Here is a 6,802-nt window from a genome sequence, read left to right on the forward strand (position 1 = left end):
CTCATACACATGCAAAACTGTATCGCACACGTGCTACTGTAGTACATTTATTCAGACCGATTTTTTTGTGCACTGTACAGCCCTAACCAAACCAGTTACAGCTCGAGCTCCTCATTTAGCGATATAGGCTACTCCTCAATTTCATGTCCGCTTTCCGTGATGTCGCTCCGCACTGTCGCACACAGAAATATGTCAACAACTAGACTTTATCGTTATTATTGCAGGAAGACTAATTCTTATCGTGGGGAGAATTTTTACCGGTATATCGCAAATGATAAGATATCGCCCATCCCTATTGGGGAGGTATAGTATAGTTGCAGTCACCCACACACACACGCACACAAACACACACATCACAAAATACACAAACATGCAAATGCAAATACACATATTCTCAAATAATTAGTAATATAGACAGACATACCTGCTGTAACTGGTTTGATTTGTCCATCAACCGGTGGAAAACCTCTTCGCATTGTTCAGGGAGTAGGTGGGGCAATGATCGAAATCTGGGGTCCAGTGCAGTACTCTCTAGCAGATAATCCTGTACTTCTGTGTATCTTCCTGAGAGGTTTTGCAGGATGGCTGGTTTCATGTTAGCTATAGTTGTGGAGTCTTTCTCATCCAGTGTCATGCTCTGCTCGATCATGGAATTCAAGGGCACAATGAGTGACAGGGTGGTGCTCCTTTCATCAGACAGGACAGTGGTGGCTTTTTTTAGAGGTTTAAGAAGGTTTACTATTTCTTCTGCATCTGTGATGTCGTTGCTATCAAGAGTATCAAAATGACGGGCATTTTTTCGCACCTCTGTGCTCAAGAGAGCTGCCGTTATAGCCGCTTGTTGCTCGAGATAGCATTCCAGCATATCCATGGAGCTGTTCCATCGTGTTACCACATCCATGATAAGCTTATGTGATGCGATCTCAAGCATATTCAAGGGCACAATGAGTGACAGGGTGGTGCTCCTTTCATCAGACAGGACAGTGGTGGCTTTTTTTAGAGGTTTAAGAAGGTTTACTATTTCTTCTGCATCTGTGATGTCGTTGCTATCAAGAGTATCAAAATGACGGGCATTTTTTCGCACCTCTGTGCTCAAGAGAGCTGCCGTTATAGCCGCTTGTTGCTCGAGATAGCATTCCAGCATATCCATGGAGCTGTTCCATCGTGTTACCACATCCATGATAAGCTTATGTGATGCGATCTCAAGCATCTTTTGCTTTTCCACGAGCACAGCTGTTGCTGTGGCACTGCGGTGAAAGAAAGCCACGACTTTTCTCACACGACCAAGCAAGCGACTGACGCGAGAAACATCTAAACCTGCTTGCGACGCAAGATTCAATGTGTGCGCGAAACACTTAATATGCGGTGACAACCCGGCTTCTCTCACTGCCACCTCCATGTTGCGTGCGTTGTCACTAACAACAGCAGTACTATGAGGAGCCATTTCAAGCTCCCACTCTTGTATAGCCGCTTTTAAAACTCCGGCTATGTTAGTTCCAGTGTGTGACTCAAAAAGCGGGCGAGTCTGAAGCACGAAACTTTTCATTTCCCACTCTGTGGTAATAACATGCGCCGTGACTGTAATATAGCTCTGACAAGCCCGCGAAGTCCACCCGTCAGTCGTTATTGCCACATTCTCTGATTTTTTCAGACCGTCGACCACCTTTGCTTTAGCGTCGCAGTACAGGGCTGGAACTACCTCTTGACTGAAGTGCGGGCGTGACGGAATATGGTATCTGGGCTCCATTACGCTAACCAATTCGCGAAATCCAACATTCTCGACCACAGAAAATGGTCTCATGTCTTTTGCAATAAAAACTCCGATGCATCTGGTTATTTCTTGAGCTTTCGCACTTGACTGAGACCATGTTGCAGCAAAACTGCGTTGTATAGATGTTTGGCCTTCTTTCACCCTTTTTGTGGCAGGAGTTTGCAGGAGTTTGTTGTTGTGATGCCTTTTTAAATGGCACATCATATTCGAAGTGTTTGACGTTGTGTATGGCAGCCTTGTTTTACAGTGTTTACAAACAGTTTGTGTTTTGTCTGTAATTTTTTTACCGTCGTCCTGTCGCGTGACTGGAAAACCAAAATGCTGCCAGACATCGGACTTATAAGAAGACGGGGCATCTTCAATTTCAATTTCAGTTTCAGCCGAACTCATGTTGCCCTACTAATGTTCAGTTTAAGCGATTTCTGCAACTGCGAGGAAAGCACATGCGACGCTGTTGCAGAGTAGGTCACGTCGGCAGCTCAACCAATAGGATTAGACTGCCGTCATATCGTAAAAGTATTGCCACCACTCTACGATACATATCATAACATTTTTGCATCGCGAAATATCGTACTGCGATATATCGTTACACCCCTATTTATTAGCCTAATTTATTTTATTCATGCAGCAAATGCTTTAAAAACAGCTTTAAAAATTACTTTATTGCGTTCCAGACGCTTTTAAAGTACTTTTCACTATAAATTTTACAGGTAGCTTGAATGTGAAACATTGTCATGAATTCATTGTATTCCCACTTGTAAAATAGCCAACAAATTAATTGTTGTAGGCTAACCCGATCTCATGAAAGTGCGTATAGCACGATTTTCTGCTTCTATTTGGCGTAATATTTATATGCAGAAATTCCCTTTGGCATGCAAAAGACTGATAAATTCATAATTAATGGCATGGCTGGTTCAGTCAACAGAAATACGGGACACACAGGCCTATAATAACTGCTGAAATGTTTGCTGGGCAAATCTCAGGTCAGTCCGAGCGCTCATGGTACACCTGCAGGCGCCACTGTATGTATATATATATATATATATACACATATATACACATATATATACATATGTGTGTGTGTGTGTGTGTGTGTGGCAATAATACCGCATTCCGCGTTATTGAGCCACTCAAAATTACTGCAAGGGAAATTTCCTCACCGCGACAGACCTAATTTGCGCTACTCGTGTCCAGTATAGACACAGTGTCAGAGTATCTTCTTTTGTGTTCCACAGAAGAAAGAAAGTCATACCGGTTTGGAACGTCATAACTAGGGATGCACGATATTGGATTTTTGCCGATATCCGATATGCCGATAGTTTTCAACTAATTTTGGCCGATACCGATATATTTCCTTTTGTTTGGAAACAACACCAAGTCTCTCCTGTGCAGAAATTATAAGCAAACTATTTTAAATTTTGGTTAGTTTTTAACAAGTACTTATTTGTTAGAATTAAATAAACAATAATGAAGGTTTTTTGACAGTACATTGAAGCTATATATGAACTATATATCAATCGCTGCATTTTTCCCCCAGAAAGATGCAGTGTTAACCCTAACATTTTATTTTAAGATTTAACATTTGTAGATGGTCTAAGGCAAAAGAGTTGTAAAAACTCTAAAAATCTTTTAGAGCTTATGATTTGTTTAAAAAATAATAAATCGGTATATATAAAATTATTTAATTTACAAGTGTCATGTTTATGATTTTTTATTTTATTTTTTTACATGTAAGCTATAGCTTCTGACCTTTAAATCAAAACATTCTCATTATTTTTTGGCATCAATTACTGCTTTATTTAATCAGAAACACAGTCTAAATGTTATTTGTGTAGGCTATTTTACTTTTAATTTAATTAGAAGTAGGCCAACAGCGCCACCTACAGATTAAAACTCCTTACCGAACGGGCATTAGGACCTGGAGGAGGCTGTCACTGCTGCCGCTGCACACACACTGAACGCGTCATTCTGTACGTGAACAGTCAATCTAATCATCATTCAGACAAAACTTTGCTTCAAGAATGAGTCACACAGCTGACTTGATCTAATCACTAACACACCCTGAGCACATGTGAGTTAACGTATTCCTCTTATCGGCAAGACATATCGGCATAATTTTTCATATCAGGCCGATGCCGATATTTACATTCGGCTGATTCCGATATCAGTCCGATAATATCGTGCATCCCTAGTCATAACAGTGAATAATGGATGACAGAACTTCCATTTATGGGTGATCTCTTCACTAGGAACTAGGTTCACGGGGTGCACGGTAGGGCTGCACGACAAATCAACTTGCTTGTGATCAACAAACAAACAAAAATTAGGGCTGCATGATGAATCGCATGCGATTGTCATGCGCATCTCGTCAGTAAAGCCGGTTCTGTGATTAGTAGTAAATCTCCATCACGTGCTTTCAGATGGAGCGGAATTTACTACACAGAGCCGTAGTTCGCTGACAAGCTACGCAATATCGCGTTCATAATCGAATGCGATTCATCTGCGATTATGAACGCGATGTTGCGTAGCTTGTCAGGGAACTACGGCCCTAGTGCACGGATACCATTTTTTCAGAAACGATCCGATATCAAAAATTCTGAGTATTGGATACCGATCCGATACCAGCACAGTTGTTTTAAAAAAAAAATCAGTGTAGAATTTCTGTACCTCAATGGCTTACGTTTACATGCACATGCACAATTTTTGGTTCAATCGGACTGAATTAATTCCGATTGATGAATCTGAAGTGATCGGGTTGATGTGCGCATTTATATGTCACAAGCTTCAAATCGGAATTTATTTTTTTTGACATGTGCACTGCACAAATATAGAGTTTCTCACTGTTTGCACATAATAACCACTCTCCTACACGGTTTTTCTTTTATCCATTTATGGATAAATATACATATAAACTGCTGTGCCGTGCTGCTCATATTTATCACGCAAAAAAAAAAATGCCCCTCCCCGCGCCCAGAATTGGGAGAATCCAAAACAAGGACTGGTTGGGAGGTTGTCCTGCTCCACTTCACAGTTGCCGAGTGAAAGGAGAGTTTTATAATGACAGGACACGCATTTATACAACACTTTATTCAAAAGGAAGAGCCATTCGTTCCGCGCATCATACGTCATTACGCTATTTCTGCGTCATTGCACATGCGCAGGCCTTTCAGTTTCGGGGGTTCAATCCGATCGAGTGTTTACATGCACTCTCAATCGTATTAGAAAAGGAATAAACCACCCCCTTCAATCCGAAATTTCATTCCGATCGAGCTCAATCTGCAACATCTGAAAGTGATGGAGATTTACTGATCACAGAACCGGCTTTAATGACAAGATGCGCATGACAATCACATTCAATTAATCGTGCAGCCCTAGTTGTAACTGAACGACTTTAATATTCATCTGTATCGCACATTACACTATGGAAAACCCAGACAGAATAGTATACTAGGGTTGTGCCGATAGACGATCGTATCGTGTATCGACGATAGACAGATATATCGCCTGTGGTTGATGCCTTTGACGATAGCAAGACGACGATTATTATTATTATTATTATTATTATTATCATTATTATCATCAGGCTAGTAATACTATCTAATTAATATTAGGGCTTATTTGTTGCATTATATTTCTTTTTCCGAGTTTTTTCTAACCAATCACACACGATTATGCTGAGCTTATGAATGCAATGGCCAATCAGAGGCCATGATGAGTCATCAGATGAGTCATCACTGAAACAGCGGAGTTCTGTTGTTCAGCGCGCGCTGACTGAATTCTGACTCGCGAATTCTCTCATTATAAACAACAAAGTGCAGATGCACGTGCGATGTAAGTATAAGAGATTTATTAATCATATAGTGTAGATTCACTGAGTTTAACGGGAGTGTTTTTAAAGTGCATAAACTCGCGCTAGACTGAGCTTGTGATGATGTTCTTTGGTAATGTAATGTTCTTTGTTCGTTTTGTGTAGCTGCTTTTTGAATAACTGAGGAAATGTAAGCATTATAATTAGTAACTTACAATGTTTCTATTAATTTGTTAAATACATCAATAAATTTGTTAAATCCACCGTGTTAAATACAAATTCAGTCATATTGAAAACATTAGGCTGCTTTTAGCCTTACGCTGGAGTTGGTTAACTTTCTCGCAATGAAAAGTAAATAATTACATTGTGTATCGGCGATCTCACAGGCTGACGATAGGACGATATGAAAATTGAGCATATCGCCCAACACTATAGTATATGCACAAAATCGGATTTGGATAGGTTTCGTCTGACCGATACCCAATCCGGCAGAAAATGGCAGTATCAGTACCGATACTGAGTATCGGATCGGCACATCCCTATTTTGAACTCTTCGATTAATTGAGCTGCTATAGAAATTGCTGAGACCTTGAACCCCATAGATGGGTGTGGATGGACAGATTGAACTAAAGATAATTGGAATCATGTTAGCTGACAGATGGACAGACAGATCTGCTCAGATGTACTGATGAATTATTGGCTGGAAGTAGGGTTGGGTATCGTTTTTTTTTTTTTCGATACCGGTGCCAAATCGATACTTTTAAAACGGTTCCGGTGCCTGAACCGATACTTATTAAAAAAAAAGAGAAAAAAAATTCCCCCAAAAATGATGGATTGGCCATTAGCACTATAAACACACAATGTCCGTTTCATTCGTACTGGACGCCAAAGGGCGCCCTCGCACAGAAAATCCACATATCCAGTCACAGAAGCAGCGGAGCTCATGACCCTCCAGGAAATCACATATATGGACAAAGGCATCGCTATTATAGCTGTAACTGAGTAAACAGAACATATAAACGTTTTGAATGATAAAACAAAGACAATAAACACTCGACTGCGACAATATAGTTTATCTGCGTTATACAAGCCATCTCTGGTATTTTCATAATAATTAAGTATATTTATAATCCATTGCTAATTGATGTATTCATTGTAAAGTAGCCTATGGAACATATTTTCTGCCTCATTCTGTGACAAGAAGCCACATCAGATCACAAAAG

Source organism: Sinocyclocheilus anshuiensis, unplaced genomic scaffold (genome assembly GCF_001515605.1).
Source record: "Sinocyclocheilus anshuiensis isolate Anshui unplaced genomic scaffold, SAMN03320099.WGS_v1.1 scaffold1112, whole genome shotgun sequence".
Lineage (NCBI taxonomy): Eukaryota > Metazoa > Chordata > Actinopteri > Cypriniformes > Cyprinidae > Sinocyclocheilus > Sinocyclocheilus anshuiensis.